This window comes from Achroia grisella, unplaced genomic scaffold (genome assembly GCF_030625045.1).
Source record: "Achroia grisella isolate CSIRO2021 unplaced genomic scaffold, CSIRO_AGI_Agris_v1 utg461, whole genome shotgun sequence".
NCBI classification, from domain to species: Eukaryota; Metazoa; Arthropoda; class Insecta; order Lepidoptera; family Pyralidae; genus Achroia; species Achroia grisella.
The window spans coordinates 632,358-657,677 of NW_026712871.1; the positions used below are offsets into that span (position 1 = coordinate 632,358).

The 25,320-nt window shown below is 32.4% G+C and overlaps 1 protein-coding gene across 2 annotated transcripts in view; it reads right to left on the reverse strand.

The window, feature by feature from the left end:
- LOC131845351 (uncharacterized) overlaps nt 1-25,142 on the reverse strand; it is a 46,374-nt gene extending 21,232 nt beyond the window's left edge. Inside the window, exons 1-2 of one of the 2 annotated variants that reach the window (XM_059194402.1) lie at nt 24,994-25,142; nt 24,628-24,902 (exon numbers count right to left, since the gene is read on the reverse strand). The gene's annotated coding sequence lies outside the window, so the exon portion shown is untranslated. Of the gene's footprint in view, nt 1-24,627 lie in introns of both variants that reach the window. The other variant, XM_059194401.1, reaches the window with a different exon arrangement.
- Between the last annotated feature and the right edge of the window lie 178 nt (nt 25,143-25,320).

A 25,320-nucleotide genomic window follows, 5' to 3' on the forward strand; every position in this document is an offset into this window, starting at 1 on the left:
CAATTTTATTTATATGTATAGATTGTAGCATCGTATAGGCGCAGTTGTAGGTACCTACTGTTATAATAGTGGAAAACATGGCGCATATTAACCACTTTATTTTATTTATTACTTTATTACATACTAAAGTTTGACGGCCTCGGTGGTCTAGCGATTTAGCACACCGCCTTACTACCGATGGTCGTGGGTTCGATTCCTCGCGCGCCTCGCACGGTACAAACATTTATATTCATGAGTATGATTGTCTGGAAGTTTCATGTATATCTTATATTTCTCGTGTCACAATGTCAGTTACCATACTCCTCCGAAACGGCTTGACCGATTTTTATAAAATTTTATATGCATATTCACTAGGTATTAGCATTGAACGCACTACTTTTATTTTATGGATTTTTTTTATAATGTGACATTAAAAATACATATAACCCTAAATTTTCATAGTCCATAGAGTAAGACAAAATATTTTGCTGTTAATTCAAATGTATCCTGTAAAGTAATGAAATGTGTGTGTAAGTACAAAAGTAGGAAACCTGGAAATTTACATCCGGGCTGATGTATTATGTAAAAAAACATTGAATTTTCACCCTTGTACCTTTTTTATAGCGATTTTATTCTACATGGCAAAACAACCTTTGTGCGAAAAAATGGAACAAATAAAAATTTGCCGATAATTGTACGTCAGTTCAAAGTTACATCGCCCATTCGATCCCGACCTGTCCGAAACGAAACTCTGAGCGGCCGGACTGGAAGTTATTACTTATCTATGGTATAACTATGTAATATTATCTTATCTGTGGTATAACCAAACGTCGTTAATACAAAGATGATGTTTAATAAGAAATAAACATATTTATAGCATCATAATTATAGTACAAAACCACATTATCAGTGCACAAACGATTATAGCACTTAATACGTAATGATACGGGTTTATTTTGATTGCAAATGTGTAATATAATGATATAACATGAGATTCATCTACAATTAATAAAGGTTATGTCTTAGACGAAGCATCTTTATCTATACATATAAATAAAATTGGAGTGTCTGTTTGTAATATTAAAATAACCGTTTTTACTACATGCATATGAATATAAATACGGTACATACACCAAAATAACAATTTTTGTCTGTCTGTTTGTTCCGGCTAATCTTTGAAATGGCTGGACCGATTTTGATGGGACTTTTTTTGGCAGTTAGCTGATATAATAAGGAGTAATTTAGGCTATTTTTATTATAAAAAAATAAAGTTAATTTCCACGCGGACGCAGTTGCGGGTACAGCTAGTATAGTATAAAATGAAGTCGCTTCCGCTATCTGTTCGTTTAGATCAGAGGTTCCCAAACTTTTTTGTGTCGTAGACCCCTCGCCATGTTTTTCGTATTTAGATAGACCCCCATTCTTACCTGGTATTGATTTTTTGTAATTGTAGTAAAGTTTAGAGTTAAAAACAATGTAAAAATAACCAGATGACCACTATCGTAGACCCCTTATAGAGCAAGAGCCCACGACGGCCAGACATACGTCTTATTAGTAAATGTGAAAGTTCTTGTATGTGTGTCCCCAACACAGGTAAGAACGATCCCCAAACATGAAACCTGGATCGTGGTTCTATGGCAGGTAACAGGTAACAAAGGTGTAAAAATTTTCATATCAAATTCGTTATTTTAAGAAACTCTTTTTCAGATATTGTTCGTAGCAGTATTATAACTTGCGCTGCTCATTGCATTGACACTTAGTGTGGTTCCAACCCCCCGCCGGACCCCCTTAAACTATACTATTTTATAAATAAACTTACGTCATTTTAATAAAGCTGAAATTTATATATATTATTGAGAGAACTATTAAACTGAGTTTCCTAAATTGCCAGACAGTTTTCTTGGTTCTTCATCCTACCAGACTCATTGAAACAGTATATTGGGTAACAACGTTGTATACAATTTCATATCAAATTCGTTATTTTAAGATGCTCCATTTTTTCACATATTGCTAGTAACAGTATTGTAACTTGCTCTGCTCGTTGCCAGACCCTTAGTGTGGTTCCAACCCCCCGACGGACCCCCCCAAACTATATTATTTTATAAATAAACTTACATTATTTTTATAACGCTGAAATTTATATATGTTATTGAGAGAACTATTAGACTGTGTTTCTTAAATTGCTAGACAGTTTTGTAGGTTCTATCATGCTACCAGACTCATTGAAACCGTATATTGGGTAACAATGGCGTATACTATTTATTGTGTCGTATGCCGTCAATGGCACACGTGCCATTGGTTCCCCTACCCTGGCATACGCTGTACCAATCACAGTTTTCAGCCATTACAATATTTAATTGTCTTTATCTCAGGCGTCCATAGGCTACCGTAACCATTTCCCAAGGGGGGAAGGGGATTGTTAGTAATGTGGACTCTTGACCCCATTGCTATCAATGTACTATGTCAGGTTGACCTCCACGTGGTTCCCCCTGGAAACCATCGTGATAAATTACATGTGAATTTGTCACGATGGGCTAACTGACCTGACCTCATGCTCATCTTATCATCCTCCACTGGTGCCCCGCCAGCGTAAACCGTTAGCGCAGGCGGGTGCACCATTTCATTATCACATAAAAAAAAAACCATTTCCCAATAAAATGTATAACAATGGTATTCACTCCAACCACTTTCATAACTCTTAGGAAAGAATAAAAAAACCCGGTTCCTCACCATCAATACCATTTGTGTTGTTGAGTTAAAATGGTAATCACATTAAATGTCTCATAATTAAACCAGTTCCAATACAAGTAACGACGTCGAACTGTTTTTGTGGTCAATTGTAGATAGATACACGATTTGATACTAGTTAATTTACCTATACAATTATAAATATATATAAAATTGGAAATAACCGTTTTTTACTACATGCATATCAATATCGTGCGAGTAATCGAACCCGCGACCACTGAAGGTAAAGCGGGGTGCTAAAGTACTAGATCACAGAGGCCGTAAAAAGTTTGTCGTCTTTCTTGCTAATTTCCGAAACAGCTGGACCGATTTTGACGGGACTTTCATTCGTAAATAGCTAATATTATAGGAAGTAACTTAGAATACCTTTGTAACCTTAAATCAAGTCAAAACAGTTAAATCATAGTTACTGAGCATAGCTTATTACTCACTAAACGATTACTTGAATGACGAGCGTGCATGGCAATAGTTGTTCATGCACAGGACTTTTATTTAATGTTAGACATAGACACCTACATGCACACAACGTAAATAAACTAGCTTTTAAAATAAATAAATAAAATATTCAATTGAGTTTCTTGCCAGTTCTTCCCAATTGGATCTATATACTGAACGGTAGGGATCTAATAATAATATAAAAAAATGAACGTTCAAAGTTGCTATAATATCCGACATGAATAAATTATTTTTGCATTTGAATACTCAGAAGGCTGTATTAAGGTTTTTTAAAGTCGACAACGCGCACGTGACACCCCTACTATTTCAAGTGTCTATAGGCTACGATAACTATTTGCCATCAGGTGGGCCGTATGTTTGTTTGCCACCTTCGTAGCATATATTATGTAAGCAGACCCGGCCATGCGTTGTTGTGGCATTAAAATAATATTGCGACTATAAATTGAGTTGTAAGCTATCCTTTCAAGTTGGATCAAATTACACACAATGTGCAAATCAAATTTGCAATCGGTTCAGTATTATAGGAGTCCATCGCGGACAAACAACGTGACACGTAATTTTTATAAATCACTACCTACTCGGTCCGACTTCGCATGTATTATATATATAAACCTTCCTTTTGAATTACTCTATCTATTAAAAACCGCTTCAAAATCCGTTGCGTAGTTTTAAAGATTTAAGCATACATAGGGACAGACAGCGACAGCGACTTTATTTTATACTATGTAATGATGATGGTACTGAAGCCTGGTTTCATGGCTTAAAAAGAAAACTCTTATGGACAACCTGTGCTTTCTTCGGTCAGAGGGCATACTATGGAGTTCACATCAACTTGTATTATTATTAACTACTAGCTGTATCTGCGACTTCATCCACGTGGAATTGAACAAAAAAGTTAATTAGAGAATTTTTCTAAATTAGCCTAAGTTACTCCTTATTACATCCGCTACCTGCCAAAAAAAGTCCCGTCAAAATTGGTCCAGCCATTCAGAGATTAGCTGAAACAAATAGACAGACCGACAAAAATTGTAAAAAATGTTATTTTGGTGTATGTACCGTATTTATATTCATATGCATGTAGTAAAAACGGTTATTTCAATATCACAAACAGACACTCCAATTTTATTTATATGTATATGTAGATATCAATAGGCACTTGTATGTACTTGTATGTATGTTGTATGAATGTGTATGTATATGTACTATTTCAACCTTATAGCGGAAGTAACAATCGCCAATGCCGATAACATTGTAATATTTAATTGTTATGTTTTTATGCATTACCACAATATAAAAAATGTACTTAAATTACAAGCTATAGCGGGGAGAAGGTACCTCGACTACCTTGCGTATTAGTATCACTACATAATTACATAATATAATATAAAGTCACTGGCGCTGTTTGTCTGTCCCTATGTATACTTAAATCTAACTACGCGATGAATTTTAAAGCGGTTTTTTTTATAGATAGAGTGGCTCTATAATACATATGGCACAAATTGAAGTCATATCTTCTTAGTCTTCATATTAAATCTATTAAAAATAAATCTCATTTTGAAGTTAAATAGGTGAAGGTAAAAACAAACATTTAGATGGAACTTTAAGAGGGAGGCCAAGAGGCGAATACAGCTGGGCTGGGCGGCTTTTGGGAATCTTCGTCAAGTCTTCTCATTGTCGCTACCAAGCCTTAAAACCAAGGTTCAAGTCCAACCAGTTCGTCCTACCCGTTATGACATACGGTGCCGAAACGTGGACACTGACGATACGACTGGTCCACCAACTCAAAGTCGCTCTACGAGCTATGGTATAAGCTATGTTACTGTAAAGTTTCATCAAAATAGTTTTTGCGTGAAAGAGTAACAATCATGCATCTATACTCACAAACTTTGATAAAAAAGATTGGGATAAAGGCAAGAAAATGATGATGATGATGAATATTAGTAAGATTACCACCATTGTACCATATTCTGACATATATATATATATATATATATATATAAACACCTCTTTGGGCACTTTGTTGATCACGCCACAACCTAAACACTTGCCGATTCCACCTTTTGCACTGAATAACTTGACTCCTATCGCGTATATCTCAGGCGGTATGGCAACGTCGCATTCTATTTTGCGATGTGGCCATATATATTCGTCGATAGTACGATATACTCGACACTTTTTTTACTAATAATTCGTGACTGACTGGCTCCGAACGGCTAAATTTTTGGTATACACAAAGACTTTTTGGCTCTGAATATATTTCAAAAATCAATTAATTATGTTGATCACTTTATATACTCGTCCTTACTGCAATACTTACTTTCATCCGAATATATACAGATACCGTAACGGTCTATCAATTATGAATTTATTAATTTACTAATGTAGATATTTTATATTCGCAATGCTCCATACATAGTAACTCCACCGTTGCAGGGGGGAGCACCGTACACCGCACCCCGCGCACACAAACAAATTAGATATTTTTTGATTACACAAAGACTTTTTGGCTCTGTATATATATTTCAAAGATCAATTAATTGTGTTGATCACTTTATATACTGGTCCTTACTGCGATACTTATTTTAATCCGAATATATATAGATACCGTAACGGTCTATCAATTATGAATTTACTAATCTAGATATTTTATATTCGCAATGCTCCATACATGCAAGCTCCAGCAACGGTGGAGGCAGGGGGGAGCACCGTACACTGCACCCCGCGCACACAAACAAATTAGAATAAATTAAATTCATAAGATTATTTATGTATTTCGACTGCCTCGGTGGTCACACCGCTTTACATCCGATGGTCGCGGGTTCGATTTCTCGCACGGTGCAAACATATGTACTCATCGGTCATCGATTGATTTCATCGGTCTGGGTGTTTTATATGTATATTATATATGTATTTACAAGATAAAAATATCTATTTATATCAGTTCAGTATCAGTCTGTGTTAATTGTCCAGCGCTATTTATTATATTTTTATAAACGGTTATCTTTTTCCATCGCACCGCTCGCTATCGACAGTGAATTCATAGAAATGTCACTCTAAAAACAAAAATAGTTTTGTATTTCAAATACTAAATGCAAAATAGGTATTTTCAAAATAATTTTTCAAAATAAAGTACCTTTTGAATTTTTGTCCAAACCTCAGATATTTTATTTATTTTACATAGGTATATCAATCATTACATAGTGTAGTATAAAACAAAGTCGATGTCGCATCTAACAGTACATAAATAAAGAAAGAAGACTTTTTGGCTCTGATACCGTAACGGTCTATCAATTATGAATTTATTATACCTAATCTAGATATTTTATATTCGCAATGCTACATACATTGTAATATCCGCCTCCATTCATTGTAACGGTGGAGGGACTAAATAGTTGAATAAAACTGAATAAGCAGTTGCTCCACTCTATAGGTATGCGTCGTCGTCGTATGCTGTTCATTTTTTCACTCGTTTTGGCGCCAAGAGAGGGTCACATAGTCGTGGTCAAGTTAAGAACTTATAATTTAATTTTGATGACAATAGATACAAGTAAAAAGTAGGTATTATATTAATGTACGTAAGTACTGTACTTAAAAATATTTATTCTTTATTGTACATTTGAAAAACTTAACACTTAAGGACTTGTACATATACACGTACATACTGCCATTTTCTCTTAAAGACATCCAGAGAAGCACTATTTATCAAATACGCGGGGTGCACCGACCTTTGACCTTATAACAGCTGATTCGCGCGTAACGAATTACATTGCTACTTACATTACTATTTTATAGTGGATATTTCACTATAAAATATTATTATTTCTTTAGATTATGACATAATAGCATAGTTTACATGATTTTAAGGGAAACATACGATAAAAAAAATTCCCGTAAAATGTAAAAGATAAAAAATGGTTATTGTTGGTTATCCTTGAGAGATAGACATATACCATCACGGACTTTTTTGTTGACCTTATTTTGATACATCTCAAAGCACTAGACAATACGCATTTTCATTAAACAGTATTGTATTTTTTTTTATTTATTTAACTTTAATGCACAAAAAAATTTGTACATGTGGCGGACTTAATATCTTGCCGCGTTATTTACCAGGCAACCATGAGTGGTGCAGCGAAAGATTATTGGCGGTGCACTAATATAAATAAGAAATGTCAAAAAAAGATATATAAATACAAAGCAAAATATACATTTCTATAAAAAAATAACAATATACATACATAAATATATAACCCATAAATGTATAAATAAATACATAATGACCCGATAATCAAATTATAAGTACAGTCTCAAATTGAAAGTAAGAAAAACAGAAAATATAGAGAGAACTATAGGGATATAACAGAAAGATGTTAAAAAAGGAGAAGGACAGTAAAAAAGTTACAAATTTAAATAATATTCCCGCAATTTCTGTTTAAATGAATTTATTACATTATTATATATTTTAGGCATACGACTAGCCTTATGACTGTTACTTTTTTTTTAATCTATACATCTATACATGTAAATAAAATTGGAGTGTCTGTTTGTAATATTGAAATAACCGTTTTTACTACTTGCATATGAATATAAATACGGTACATACACCAAAATAACATATTTTACAAGTTTTGTCTGTCTGTCTGTCTGTTTGTTCCGGCTAATCTCTGAAATAGCTGGACCGATTTTGACGGGACTTTTTTTGGCAAGTAGCTGATGTAATAAGGAGTAACTTACGCTACTGTTATTTTAGAAAAATAAAATAAAATTTCACGCGGACGAAGTCGCTGGGGACAGCTAGTCTATAGATATACCGAGATTTAATATTTAAGTTGCTATTATGTTGTTGACAAAATTTTACTGTAATGTTACTATTACGTTATCCTACACAATTTGTATTATTTTGGATGAATAAATAAATAAATAAATAATAATCTATACATCTATACATATAAATAAAATTGGAGTGTCTGTTTGTAATATTGAAATAACCGTTTTTTACTACATGCATATGAATATATATAAGGTACATATACCAAAATAACAATTTTTATAATTTTAGTCTGTCTGTCTGTCGGTCTGTTTGTTCCGGCTAATCTCTGAAATGGCTGGACCGATTTTGACGGTACTTTTTTTTGGCAGGTAGCTGATTTATAAGGAGTAACTTAGGTTACTTTTATTTTAGAAAAATAAAGTTTAATTCCACGCGGACGAAGTCGCGGGAACAGCTTGTTTTTAATAAAAACATCTTTTTTGTGGTACTTGAGAATGTTGAAGCCTGTTGTTTGTAATATTGAAATAACCGTTTTTTACTACTTGCATATGAATATAAATACGGTACATAATACACCAAAATAACATATTTTACAATTTTTGTCCGTCTGTCTGTTTGTTCCGGCTAATCTCTGAAATGGCTGGACCGATTTTGACGGGACTTTTTTTGGCAGGTAGCTGATGTAATAAGGCTACTACCTAGTAACTTAGGCTACTTTTATTTTAGAAAAATAAAGTTAAAAACCACGTGGACGAAGTCGCGGGAACAGCTAGTGTATAATATATTAGAGATACCTACGTGTTTTTTTATTGACGATTAGCTGTACACGGGATTTCGTCCGTGTGGAATTTAACTTTATTTTTCTAAAATATAAGAAGTTAAATTCCACGCGGACGAAGTCGCGTGTACAGCTAGTTGTCGGTAGTCTAGCGATTTAGCTAGCACACTGCTTTGATTCCTGCTTGGTGGTCGAGGGTTCGATTCCTCGCACGCTGCAAACATTTGTATTCATGAGTATGATTGTTTGTAACGGTCTGGGTGTTTTCTATGTATAGATAATATATATGTATTTACGAAAAAAATCTTTGTATTTATATCAGTTGTCTAGTACCCATAACATAATCTTCAGCTAGCTTAACTTGGGTCTAGATGAAGCTGTGTGAATTGTCCTGAGATTACTATTATTATTAATTGGTACACAGGTAAACTACTAACTAGGCCATATTGGTGTTGTTTGTTATGGTGAAAAAACTAGTATATGTATAAGTTACACGTACAATTTCAAAGACTTATTTCTTCAAAACTACTGGCTATTCTGAAATAAAACTTTAGGGTTTGTATATGTAATGTTTGCATATAAAATATGATTAAAGGTTACCAGTGTATTTACACTTTTACTGAACAAACAGAGTTGTTTAATAGTGAAAATATTGTGTGGAAGACATCAATTACTTTCAGTACATGTATAGCTTTTCTCTTTTCCTAATTATTATTATTATTAAGTTTAAAGTGGTTGAATTTTACGTAAGGGGTATTTATACATTATTTCTAATTTACCATTTATTTTAAGTTTTTTAAACTCTATTCATCGAGACCTATCTAATGAGTCCAAACACGATATTTCTGCTGTAAGTTTTCGAAGAGTATGTTCATCATCTGACTGGTGCCAGCATGAAGTCAAGGTTAACAGATAACTAATTACTTTTATTTCGTCAAAATCTTTAGATTACGTGTAATAAATTCATAATATCGCTACCTATTCAAATCAAAACAAGTATTAGGTACTTCATGTACTAGTATATAAATTCATCAACACACAAGTAAATGATTTTTAAATATATTCAGAGCCAAAAAATCTTTGTGCATTTAAAAAAAATTGCCGATACGGATTCACTATTGCAGGAAATTGTTGAAAAAATATATATCGCGTATAGGTATCTACTACTATCGACGAATACATTTGGCAACAACGCGCAACATATGCGATGTTGCCGTTCCGGCCGAGACCATGCCGGAACGGCAACATCGCATATTAGAATACAAAGATAGTGATAGAAAGAGAGAGACAGTGGAATCAGCAATATCTACGGATCGTGGCTGGATCAACTAAGTGTGCAAGTTTATATAAATGTATATATATATATATATATATACATTTGTCTTTAATTCAAAGGAAATATAAATAATGAACGCATCACATTTAAAACAGTATAAATAGTTAATAATTTAATAATAAGTTAATAGTTTAATAAGTACGTACGTAATATTATCACATGGTAACAGCACGTATTATGGCAAAAATAAACATCGGCTGATTTGAAAAGATTTATTATAGTAATAATAGTAATCTCAGGACAATTCACACAGCTTCATCTAGACCCAAGTTAAGCTAGCTGAAGATTATGTTATGGGTACTAGACAACTGATATAAATACAAAGATTTTTTTTTCGTAAATACATATATATTATCTATACATAGAAAACACCCAGACCGTTACAAACAATCATACTCATGAATACAAATGTTTGCAGCGTGCGAGGAATCGAACCCTCGACCACCAAGCAGGAATCAAAGCAGTGTGCTAGCTAAATCGCTAGACTACCGACAACTAGCTGTACACGCGACTTCGTCCGCGTGGAATTTAACTTCTTATATTTTAGAAAAATAAAGTTAAATTCCACACGGACGAAATCCGTGTACAGCTAGTCATCAATAAAAAAACACGTAGGTATCTCTAATATATTATACAGTAGCTGTTCCCGCGACTTCGTCCACGTGGTTTTTAACTTTATTTTTCTAAAATAAAAGTAGCCTAAGTTACTAGGTAGTAGCCTTATTACATCAGCTACCTGCCAAAAAAAGTCCCGTCAAAATCGGTCCAGCCATTTCAGAGATTAGCCGGAACAAACAGACAGACGGACAAAAATTGTAAAATATGTTATTTTGGTGTATTATGTACCGTATTTATATTCATATGCAAGTAGTAAAAAACGGTTATTTCAATATTACAAACAACAGGCTTCAACATTCTCAAGTACCACAAAAAAGATGTTTTTATTAAAAACAAGCTGTTCCCGCGACTTCGTCCGCGTGGAATTAAACTTTATTTTTCTAAAATAAAAGTAACCTAAGTTACTCCTTATAAATCAGCTACCTGCCAAAAAAAAGTACCGTCAAAATCGGTCCAGCCATTTCAGAGATTAGCCGGAACAAACAGACCGACAGGCAGACAGACTAAAATTATAAAAATTGTTATTTTGGTATATGTACCTTATATATATTCATATGCATGTAGTAAAAAACGGTTATTTCAATATTACAAACAGACACTCCAATTTTATTTGTATGTATAGATGTATAGATTATTGTTTATTTATTTATTTATTCATCCAAAATAATACAAATTGTGTAGGATAACGTAATAGTAACATTACAGTAGAATTTTGTCAACAACATAATAGCAACTTAAATATTAAATCTCGGTATATCTATAGACTAGCTGGCCCCAGCGACTTCGTCCGCGTGGAATTTAACTTTATTTTTCTAAAATAAAAGTAGCCTAAGTTACTCCTTATTACATCAGCTACTTGCCAAAAAAAAGTCCCGTCAAAATCGGTCCAGCTATTTCAGAGATTAGCCGGAACAAACAGACAGACAGACAGACAAAACTTGTAAAATATGTTATTTTGGTGTATGTACCGTATTTATATTCATATGCAAGTAGTAAAAAACGGTTATTTCAATATTACAAACAGACACTCCAATTTTATTTACATGTATAGATGTATAGATTAAAAAAAAAGTAACAGTCATAAGGCTAGTCGTATGCCTAATATATATAATAATGTAATAAATTCATTTAAACAGAAATTGCGGGAACATTATTTAAATTTGTAACTTTTTTACTGTCCTTCTCCATTTTTCACATCTTTCTGTTATATCCCTATAGTTCTCTCTATATTTTCTGTTTTTCTTACTTTCAATTTGAGACTGTACTTATAATTTGATTATCAGATCATTATGTATTTATTAGATATTAACTATTATATTATGCATAAAAAATATTTGTAATAATAAAGAAAATACATTTAAAATGTTTTACTTGTTGTGTTAGTTATTTAAGATCTTACTATAATTGTTAGTTGCTTTACAATTTAGAAAGTACAATAGGTAATGTAAATTAAAATTAATTGAATACTTAACAACGTTTTGTTCGATTAAATTCATTTAATTATTAAATTAGTTAATTTAAAATTAGAATAAAGACAAAAAAAAAATAACAAAAAAAAATCGGTGGCGGGAATCGAACCTTGAGCGTCCGTTTGGTAAGTTGATTTGAAATTCAAAGGCTTATTTCTTCGAAATTACTGGTCATTTTGAAATAATACTTAGGGTTCGCATACCCTTATCGGATACTACTACTACACGGAGTTTCGTCAAAATAAAATATCTAGGTTAGGTATAATAAATTCATAATTAATAGACCGTTACGGTATCTGTATATATTCGGATCAAAACAAGTACTATGAAATAAGAACGAGTATATAAATTGATTAACACAAGTAATTGATTTTTGAAATATATTCAGAGCCAAAAAGTCTTGTTTCTTTATTTATGTACTTGTTAGATGCGACAGCGACTTTGTTTTATACTATACTATGTAATGATTGATATACCTAAAATAAATAAAATATCTGAGGTTTGGACAAAAACTCAAAGGGTAATTTATTTTGAAAAAGTATTTTGAAAATACCTATTTTGCTTTTAGTGTTATAGTACTTTAACTGTTATGTTTTAAGTAACAATGTTTAATTATAATTAATACTACTGCACCAACACTCCGATCGTGCAAAAAAATTTGCTGTTTCATTATTTTTTAGTTCAATTAGTGGTCTACCTAAGTCCTGGGCTAAGGGGGGGAGAGTCATGACGCCCCCATGACTCCCATGACCTCCATGACGCTCCCCCTGGATCCGCCGTTGCGTCTTCTCTTTATTCGCTCAGTAACGTTGTTACAAAAGAAAAGATTCCCGTCCAAAAAATAATAAGTATTGAGGTTTGATCTGGAGTCACGTTACTCCAGACTGATTTCTATAAATATTTAGATTAGATAGACTATTATTCTTGAAATACTAGCTAGACATTATTAAGTTACTGTAGCCATAATGTAGTAGCCCAAACGTGCCAATGAGGAAGCCCTTGGCAAATGCTGCACCCTGATTGGCCCGTTTGAATTGGATCAAGAAGTGGTCGTATGCCAAAAAGGTGGATTTGTATAAAATCGTGTATAAATCGCTTAATTATTATTATTACTCGTCGTGACAGTTGTGGCTCAAAACGGATCAACATTTATATATGGTCAGCTGGCATTAGATCAACAAAAGGCCTCCGGATCAACAAGTGAAAAAGGATCAACAAAAAACTACCTATACGGCACGTCTGAGCCACAAAGTGCCCAAGGGGATATATATATATATATATATATATATATATATATATATATATATATATAAACACCTCTTTGGGCACTTTGTTGATCACGCCACAACCTACACACTTGCTGATTCCACCTTTTGCACTGAATAACTTGACTTCTATCGCGTATATCTCAGGCGGTATGGCAACGTCGCATTCTATTTTGCGATGTGGCCATATATATTCGTCGATAGTACGATATACTCGACACATTTTTTACTAATAATTCGTGCATGACTGGCTCCGAACGGCTAAATTTTTGGTATACACAAAGACTTTTTGGATCTGAATATATTTCAAAAATCAATTAATTATGTTGATCACTTTATATACTCGTCCTTACTGCGATACTTATTTTCATCCGAATATATATAGATACCGTAACGGTCTATCAATTATGAATTTATTAATTTACTAATCTAGATATTTTATATTCGCAATGCTCCATACATGCAAGCTCCAGCAACGGTGGAGGCAGGGTCCCCCTGCACCGTACACCGCACCCCGCGCACACAAACAAATTAGATATTTTTTGAATACACAAAGACTTTTTGGCTCTGTATATATATTTCAAAAATCAGTTAATTGTGTTGATCACTTTATATACTGGTCCTTACTGCGATACTTATTTTAATCCGAATATATATAGATACCGTAACGGTCTATCAATTATGAATTTACTAATCTAGATATTTTATATTCGCAATGCTCCATACATGCAAGCTCCAGCAACGGTGGAGGCAGGGGGAGCACCGTACACCGCACCCCGCGCACACAAACAAATTAGAATAAATTAAATTCATAAGATTATTTATATATTTCGACTGCCTCGGTGGTCACACCGCTTTACATCCGATGGTCGCGGGTTCGATTTCTCGCACGGTGCAAACATTTGTACTCATCGGTCATCGATTGTTTTCATCGGTCTGGGTGTTTTATATGTATATTATATATGTATTTACAAAATAAAAATCTCTATTTATATCAGTTCAGTATCAGTCTGTGTTAATTGTCCAGGGCTATTTATTATATTTTTATAAACGGTTATCTTTTTCCATCGCACCGCTCGCTATCGACAGTGAATTCATAGAAATCTCACTCTAAAAACAAAAATAGTTTTGTGTTTTGTATTTCAAATACTAAATGCAAAATAGGTATTTTCAAAATACTTTTTCAAAATAAAGTACCTTTTGAATTTTTGTCCAAACCTCAGATATTTTATTTATTTTAGGTATATCAATCATTACATAGTAATATAAAAACAAAGTCGCTGTCGCATCTAACAGTACATAAACAAAGAAAGAAGACTTTGGCTCTGATACCGTAACGGCCTATGAATTATGAATTTATTATACCTAATCTAGATATTTTATATTTGCAATGCTACGTACATTGTAATATCCGCCTGCATTCATTGTAACGGAGGAGGGACTAAATAGTTGAATAAAACTGAATAAGCAGTTGCTCCACTCTATAGGTACTGCGTCGTCGTCGTATGCTGTTCATTTTTTCTCTCGTTTTGGCGCCAAGAGAGGGTCACATAGTCGTGGTCAAGTTAAGAACTTATAATTTAATTTTGATAACAATAGATACAAGTAAAAAGTAGGTATTATATTAATGTACGTAAGTACTGTACTTAAAAATATTTATTCTTTATTGTACATTTGAAAAACTTAACACTTAAGGACTTGTGTGTGACATATACACGTACATACTGCCATTTTCTCTTAAAGACATCCAGAGAAGTACTATTTATCAAATACGCGGGGTGCACCGACCTTTGACCTTATAACACCTGATTCGCGCGTAACGAATTACATTGCTACTTTTTGGTATTTTATAGTGGATATTTCACTATAAAATATTATTATTTCTTTAGATTATGACATAATAACATAGTTTACATGATTTTAAGGGAAACATACGATAAAAAAAATTCCCGTAAAATGTAAAAGATAAAAAATGGTTATTGTTGGTTATCCTTAAGACATCTCAAAGCACTAGACAATACGCATTTTCATTAAACAGTATTGTATTTTTTTTATTTCTTTAACTTTAATGCACAAAAAATTTGTACATGTGGCGGACTTAATATTTTGCCGCGTTATTTACCAGGCAACCATGAGTGGTGCAGCGAAAGATTATTGGCGGTGCACTAATATAAATAAAAATGTCAAAAAAATATTTATAAAGATAATAAAGATAAGCAAAATATACATTTCTATAACAATATACATACATAAATATATATGTAAATATAACCCATAAATGTATAAATAAATACATAATGATCCGATAATCAAATTATAAGTACAGTCTCAAATTGAAAGTAAGAAAAACAGAAAATATAGAGAGAACTATAGGCATATAACAGAAAGATGTGAAAAAAGGAGAAGGACAGTAAAAAAGTTACAAATTTAAATAATGTTCCCTCAATTTCTGTTTAAATGAATTTATTACATTATTATATATATTAGGCATACGACTAGCCTTATGACTGTTACTTTTTTTTTAATCTATACATCTATACATGTAAATAAAATTGGAGTGTCTGTTTGCAATATTGAAATAACCGTTTTTACTACTTGCATATGAATATAAATACGGTATACACCAAAATAACATATTTTACAAGTTTTGTCTGTCTGTCTGTCTGTTTGTTCCGGCTAATCTCTGAAATAGCTGGACCGATTTTGACGGGACTTTTTTTGGCAAGTAGCTGATGTAATAAGGAGTAACTTACGCTACTGTTATTTTAGAAAAATAAAATAAAATTTCACGCGGACGAAGTCGCTGGGGCCAGCTAGTCTATAGATATACCGAGATTTAATATTTAAGTTGCTATTATGTTGTTGACAAAATTTTACTGTAATGTTACTATTACGTTATCTTACACAATTTGTATTATTTTGGATGAATAAATAAATAAATAAATAACAATCTATACATCTATACATTTAATAAAAATTAGAGTGTCTGTTTGTAATATTGAAATAACCGTTTTTTACTACATGCATATGAATATATATAAGGTACATATACCAAAATAACAATTTTTATAATTTTTGTCTGTCTGTCTGTCGGTCTGTTTGTTCCGGCTAATCTCTGAAATGGCTGGACCGATTTTGACGGTACTTTTTTTGGCAGGTAGCTGATTTATAAGGAGTAACTTAGGCTACTTTTATTTTAGAAAAATAAAGTTAAATTCCACGCGGACGAAGTCGCGGGAACAGCTTGTTTTTAATAAAAACGGTTTATTTGATAGAAAAAACATCTTTTTTGTGGTACTTGAGAATGTTGAAGCCTGTTGTTTGTAATATTGAAATAACCGTTTTTTACTACTTGCATATGAATATAAATACAGTACATACACCAAAATAACATATTTTACAATTTTTGTCCGTCTGTCTGTTTGTTCCGGCTAATCTCTGAAATGGCTGGACCGATTTTGACGGGACTTTTTTTGGCAGGTAGCTGATGTAATAAGGAGTAACTTAGGCTACTTTTATTTTAGAAAAATAAAGTTAAAAACCACGTGGACGAAGTCGCGGGAACAGCTAATGTATAATATATTAGAGATACCTACGTGTTTTTTTATTGATGACTAGCTGTACACGGGATTTCGTCCGTGTTGAATTTAACTTTATTTTTCTAAAATATAAGAAGTTAAATTCCACGCGGACGAAGTCGCGTGTACAGCTAGTTGTCGGTAGTCTAGCGATTTAGCTAGCACACTGCTTTGATTCCTGCTTGGTGGTCGAGGGTTCGATTCCTCGCACGCTGCAAACATTTGTATTCATGAGTATGATTGTTTGTAACGGTCTGGGTGTTTTCTATGTATAGATAATATATATGTATTTACGAAAAAAAATCTTTGTATTTATATCAGTACCCATAACATAATCTTCAGCTAGCTTAACTTGGGTCTAGATGAAGCTGTGTGAATTGTCCTGAGATTACTATTATTACTATAATAAATATTTTCAAATCAGCCGATGTTTATTTTTGCCATAATACGTGCTGTTACCATGTGATAATATTACGTACGTACTTATTAAACTATTAACTTATTATTAAATTGTTTGTAACGATCTGGGTGTTTTCTATGTATAGATAATATATATGTATTTACGAAAAAAATCTTTGTATTTATATCAGTTGTCTAGTACCCATAACATAATCTTCAGCTAGCTTAACTTGGGTCTAGATGAAGCTGTGTGAATTGTCCTGAGATTACTATTATTATTAATTGGTACACAGGTAAACTACTAACTAGGCCATATTGGTGTTGTTTGTTATGGTGAAAAAACTAGTATATATATATAAGTTACACGTACAATTTCAAAGACTTATTTCTTGAAAACTACTGGCTATTCTGAAATAAAACTTTAGGGTTTGTATATGTAATGTTTGCATATAAAATATGATTAAAGGTTACCAGTGTATTTACACTTTTACTGAACAAACAGAGTAGTTTAATACTGAAAATATTGTGTGGAAGGCATCAATTACTTTCAGTGCATGTATAGCTTTCTCTTTTCCTAATTATTATTATTATTAAGTTTAAAGTGGTTGAATTTTACGTAAGGGGTATTTATACATTATTTCTAATTTACCATTTATTTTAAGTTTTTTAAACTCTATTCATCGAGACCTATCTAATGAGTCCAAACACGATATTTCTGCTGTAAGTTTTCGAAGAGTATGTTCATCATCTGATAATACTGGTGCCAGCATGAAGTCAAGGTTAACAGATAACTAATTACTTTTATTTCGTCAAAATCTTTAGATTACGTATAATAAATTCATAATATCGCTACCTATTCAAATCAAAACAAGTATTAGGTACTTCGTGTACTAGTATATAAATTCATCAACACACAAGTAAATGATTTTTAAATATATTCAGAGCCAAAAAATCTTTGTGCATTTAAAAAAAATTGCCGATACGGATTCACTATTGCAGGAAATTGTTGAAAAAATATATATCGAGTATAGGTATCTACTACTATCGACGAATACATTTGGCAACAACGCATGGTCTCTGCCGGAACGGCAACATCGCATATTAGAATACAAAGATAGTGATAGAAAGAGAGAGACAGTGGAATCAGCAATATCTACGGATCGTGGCTGGATCAACTAAGTGTGCAAGTTTATATAAATGTATATATATATATACATTTGTCTTTAATTCAAAGGAAATATAAATAATGAACGCATCACATTTAAAACAGTATAAATAGTTAATAGTTTAATAAGTACGTACGTAATATTATCACATGGTAACAGCACGTATTATGGCAAAAATAAACATCGGCTGATTTGAAAAGATTTATTATAGTAATAATAGTAATCTCAGGACAATTCACACAGCTTCATCTAGACCCAAGTTAAGCTAGCTGAAGATTATGTTATGGGTACTGATATAAATACAAAGATTTTTTTTCGTAAATACATATATATTATCTATACATAGAAAACACCCAGACCGTTACAAACAATCATACTCATGAATACAAATGTTTGCAGCGTGCGAGGAATCGAACCCTCGACCACCAAGCAGGAATCAAAGCAGTGTGCTAGCTAAATCGCTAGACTACCGACAACTAGCTGTACACGCGACTTCGTCCGCGTGGAATTTAACTTCTTATATTTTAGAAAAATAAAGTTAAATTCAACACGGACGAAATCCCGTGTACAGCTAGTCATCAATAAAAAAACACGTAGGTATCTCTAATATATTATACATTAGCTGTTCCCGCGACTTCGTCCACGTGGTTTTTAACTTTATTTTTCTAAAATAAAAGTAGCCTAAGTTACTCCTTATTACATCAGCTACCTGCCAAAAAAAGTCCCGTCAAAATCGGTCCAGAACAAACAGACAGACAGACAGACAGACTAAAATTATAAAAATTGTTATTTTGGTATATGTACCTTATATATATTCATATGCATGTAGTAAAAAAAGGTTATTTCAATATTACAAACAGACACTCCAATTTTATTTATATGTATAGATGTATAGATTATTATTTATTTATTTATTTATACAAATTGTGTAAAAAAATACAAAATAATACAAATTGTGTAGGATAACGTAATAGTAACATTACAGTAAAATTTTGTCAACAACATAATAGCAACTTAAATATTAAATCTCGGTATATCTATAGACTAGCTGGCCCCAGCGACTTCGTCCGCGTGAAATTTTATTTTATTTTTCTAAAATAACAGTAGCGTAAGTTACTCCTTATTACATCAGCTACTTGCCAAAAAAAGTCCCGTCAAAATCGGTCCAGCTATTTCAGAGATTAGCCGGAACAAACAGACAGACAGACAGACAAAACTTGTAAAATATGTTATTTTGGTGTATACCGTATTTATATTCATATGCAAGTAGTAAAAAACGGTTATTTCAATATTACAAACAGACACTCCAATTTTATTTACGTGTATAGATGTATAGATTAAAAAAAAAGTAACAGTCATAAGGCTAGTCGTATGCCTAATATATATAATAATGTAATAAATTCATTTAAACAGAAATTGCGGCAACATTATTTAAATTTGCAACTTTTTTACTGTCCTCATTTTTTCACATCTTTCTGTTATATCCCTATAGTTCTCTCTATATTTTCTGTTTTTATTACTTTCAATTTGAGACTGTACTTATAATTTGATTATCAGATCATTATGTATTTATTTATATATAATATTTATACATTTATGAGTTATATTTAAATGAATTTAATCGATAAAATCGTTGTTAAGTATTAAATTAATTTTAAGTGATATTAACTATTATATTATGCATAAAAAATATTTGTAATAATAAAGAAAATACATTTAAAATGTTTTACTTGTTGTGTTAGTTATTTATAAGATCTTACTATAATTGTTAGCTGCTTTACAATTTAGAAAGTACAATAGGTAATGTAAATTAAAATTAATTGAATACTTAACAACGTTTTGTTCGATAAAATTCATTTAATTATTAAAATAGTTAATTTAAAATTAGAATAAAGACAAAAAAAAAATAACAAAAAAAAATAGGTAGCGGGAATCGAACATTGAGCGTCCGTTTGGTAAATTGATTCAAAGGCTTATTAAAATCAAAATTCAAAATTCAAAGGCTTATTTCTTCGAAATTACTGGTCATTTTGAAATAATACTTAGGGTTCGCATACCCTTATCGGATACTACTACTACACGGAGTTTCGTCAAAATAAAATATCTAGGTTAGGTATAATAAATTCATAATTAATAGACCGTTACGGTATCTGTATATATTCGGATCAAACCAAGTACTATGAAATAAGAACGAGTATATAAATTAATTAACACAAGTAATTGATTTTTGAAATATATTCAGAGCCAAAAAGTCTTCTTTCTTTATTTATGTACTTGTTAGATGCGACAGCGACTTTGTTTTATACTATACTATACTATACTATGTAATGATTGATATACCTAAAATAAATAAAATATCTGAGGTTTGGACAAAAACTCAAAGGGTAATTTATTTTGAAAAAGTATTTTGAAAATACCTATTTTGCTTTTAGTGTTATAGTACTTTAACTGTTATATTTTAAGTAACAATGTTTAATTATAATTAATACTACTGCACCAACACTCCGATCGTGCAAAAAATTTAGCTGTTTCATTATTTTTTAGTTCAATTAGTGGTCTACCTAAGTCCTGGGCTAAGGGGGGGGGGGGAGAGTCATGACGCACCCATGACCACCATGACGCACCCCCTGGATCCGCCGTTGCGTCTTCTCTTTATTTGCTCAGTAACGTTGTTACAAAAGAAAAGATTCCCGTCCAAAAAATAATAAGTATTGAGGTTTGATCTGGAGTCACGTTACTCCAGACTGATTTCTATAAATATTTAGATTAGATAGACTATTATTCTTGAAATACTAGCTAGACATTATTAAGTTACTGTAGCCATAATGTAGTAGCCCAAACGTGCCAATGAGGAAGCCCTTGGCAAATGCTGCACCCTGATTGGCCCGTTTGAATTGGATCAAGAACTGCTCGTATGCCAAAAAGGTGGATTTGTATAAAATCGTGTATAAATCGCTTAATTATTATTATTACTCGTCGTGACAGTTGTGGCTCAAAACGGATCAACATTTATATATGGTCATCTGGCATTAGATCAACAAAAGGCCTCCGGATCAACAAGTGAAAAAGGATCAACAAAAAACTACCTATACGGCACGTCTGAGCCACAAAGTGCCCAAGGGGATATTTATATATATATATATATATATTTTATGTAAATATATTATATATCTCCCTTTGATGGGGTGTTAAACTTGTCATTGCGGGTGAATATCACCAAACAATGACAATTATAAAATAAATGATTACGAAGACAAATATTTGCGGACTATTCTACAGGTGTTCAGAATTACAGCTTTTTAGAGAAGTATGAAAGAAACTGGGTGAAGCTGTAATATTTTGAGGCTACAATGTAAAGATGCTGTAATGACACCTGTGGACGAGATAATAATTGGGAGAGTTTTTACTGTTTCTACCTGCCATTGCATTTTTAGTTCTATTGCTAGATCAGTAAACTTAGTAATTCTGTATGTGTTGATAGAAGATTATGTGTATTTTTCTTATCATGTAGTGTTTTTTTATAGAGGATGATAATGGAATGGTGCACCCGCCTGCGCTAACGATTTACGCTAGCGGGGCACCAGTGGAGGATTATAAGATGAGCATGAAGTCAGGTCAGTTAGCCCATCGTGACAAATTCACTAAGAATTTATCACGATGGTTTCCAAGGGGAACCGCGGGGAGGTCAACCTTACATGGTATATTGCTAGCAATGGGGTTATCAAGCCACATTACTAACAATCCCTTTCCCCCCCAACAACCTGTAGGTTAAACCACCGGCAGAGTCGAGTACTATCTGCGGGATGTATTTACAGTTGGCTATTTTTTCGGTGATTAATTAATATTTAACATATAGTTCAGCGCGGCTCATTGAGGTTACTTGTGACCCCAGAGCTGGTAGCTATTTTGCCCAAAGGCTAAGTATGACCATTCAAAGAGGCAACGCTGCCAGTATCTTGGGTACGCTGCCTCGATGTGCCGCGTTGGATTACAATGATTGTTTTTTGTAATTGTTTGTATTGAATTATGAAATTGATAGGCTGTTGAATAAATTTAGATAATAATATTGCATATTTAATAGTTAATAATGTACTATTGCAGAAACCTGGTCCTGTCTGTGTTTATAATCAGATTGTGTTATTGATTTACATGCACTAGTTGTGTTGTATTGTTACAGGACTACTATGGCACTTCCGGTAAGCGTCATTCCCAATTCGTACTGTTACGAATTATATGTTTCTTGTAATTTTTTGTGTCAATTACTTATTTTTTTTTTTCAAAAATTCTCTTCTTAAAAATCTTAAGGAGAGCAAATGGCAACTTACCCCCGGCAGAAGCACAGTCGGCCGGGGTTCAGGGCCCCAGGGAGAGAAACCGGCGTACAATGAGGGCAGAATCTAAGAGTACCGCTTTCTGCATCTTTCCCGGGAGTGAGCCGCCTCGGAATCCCAACCGTCCGAGATGTTGTTCCAGACTGGTTGGAATAAGACCATTCACCGACATAACGATTGGAATGATTTCGCTGGACTTCACCCGCCATATTTCGGTCACCTCGTGAGCCAGGTCGAGATATTTTTTATTATTATTATTATAATGTACATAACAAGTATAAAACTACGTGTCCAGTACGTCAGCAACAAGTTGTATCTTTGTTTTCTCTACCAATTATCCATAACCTTTTGCAACTGGCTTTTACTGAGGTCAGATCATCGATATTATTTCATCTTAAAATATACAGTTAACGACAATTTAAGTTTAAAATACATTCACTAAAATCACTCGCAACCTTTTGTATATATCTACATAAAAATATGTATTTTAAGTACCTCTAGGTTACATTATTTACTATCATTTATTAGGAAATATATCATATCCGGCTTGAAGGACCATATATCCAGGTAATCCTTCGAGCCGGATGCACTCTTTACTAGTAATATTTTTTTTGTAAGTACTACATGTTGAAAGCTACCTACGCACTTCTGCCACACTCTCTAATTAATTTTGCTATTATCGCTGTTCCCATCACCAGAGAGTTAATTAGAAATATATTTTTTATTTATTAGATTTGCGAAGATTTTTTCGTGTCCATAATAATTTTACTCACTACCTTTGAGGTGTAAATAATAAACCAGCTCCGAGACTCTGTATTTTTTTATTATTTCTTTTTTATTTAAAATACTAAAATCATAAATTATAGACTAAGTCATTGTCATTGGTTACTCATTTTGAACAGGTGGGCCTCTCGTTTTCTATTTTAAAACATGCTTTACCTTATAAATATATTAGCCATTACAAAAACTTGTTTAAATTGTATTGTATTTTTAAATAATTATTGTAGTTAATTTGCATAAGAAACATATGATAAAATTTTTTAGAGATGATAATGTATTGGTGGACTCGCCTTCGCTAACGGTATACGCTGGCCGGGTACCAGTGGGGGATGATAGGATGAGCATGAAGTCAGGTCAGTTAGCACAACCAAGTGAATTCACCAATACATTTATTTTTTCATAATTTTGCTAGTAAAAATTTATAAATGGCGGACTTCGTGCCTGATGGAATTCTCTACCAGTAAACAGATTAAAAAGACGATGAATTTTATAATAAATATTAAGATATAAATAATAACCACATAAAAAATATATTCATATACATAAACAAAATATACATGCTCATAGACTATATACAAATTAAAAAGAAAATTACAAATAAGTATATGATGAAAATCTCCAGGTACATATCATATTCTGTTTAATATAAAAGGTTTTTTATTTTATTTAATTGGTATTGCATTTGTACTAACAGAAATAAAAAATTATTCCGCCAACCCCTCATAACAAAGAATCAATATACACTAATTATGGAACATGAGCGTCATTATATTCTGTGTTATAATCAACATAATGTATCTGTGGTAAAATTGTAAAAAGTAAAATTACTACATGTTTTTAATTAATTCATAATAGAACATGTAGTTTAAATCAACTATAAAATTTTCCTTTGCCAAAATTAAAAATAAAATATTATGTTATCTGTAGTAAAACTGTACATCTCAATTACCTACCTTCGATGTTGAAAAAATGATGACTGGCAATTACCTGCCGTTTTTATTCCATTGTCTCTTGTCTCGGAAAAAAACACAATCGTAGTATTACAATCACAAACACTTTAAAGTTTTATAACCAAACTGTTATAACCATTTAAAAAGAAAATTCTTAAAACAAACACTAATACTTTACTATTCTTAAAAAAAATAGTTTTAAACACAGAGTAGATATAAAAAGAAATAAAAACAAATATGTTCTCTTTGAATGTAACAAAATCGTGGCTATCACGTTCCTAATTTAAATATAGAAGCACTGAGAATTAAAAATATAAAAACAAAAAAAGAATCTATTTAAAATCCCGCCCAAAATGTAGTCATACCAACTACTGTTTATAAGTTTTTTATGCTTAAAACTGTCTATGTATCAGATTTAAGTATGCAAATTAAGCACTTGAATAACCCGTTGTATATTTATAACAGGGCGATGGCGATTTTTAATGTTATTATTGAATTTATAGAACACGAGTGTCCGAAGAAGCTTGGCGTCGATACTACGGCGCAGTCGGATGGATTGGGTGCGGAGACTCTAGGGTTCGCACGAGCAAGTTACTTCATTACATAGTATAAAATAATTTTTAAATTTACGGACTTTTGTACCATCTGACATGTACTTAGATGTTACAAGTCCCTAAAATTAAAAAAAAAAGTCGC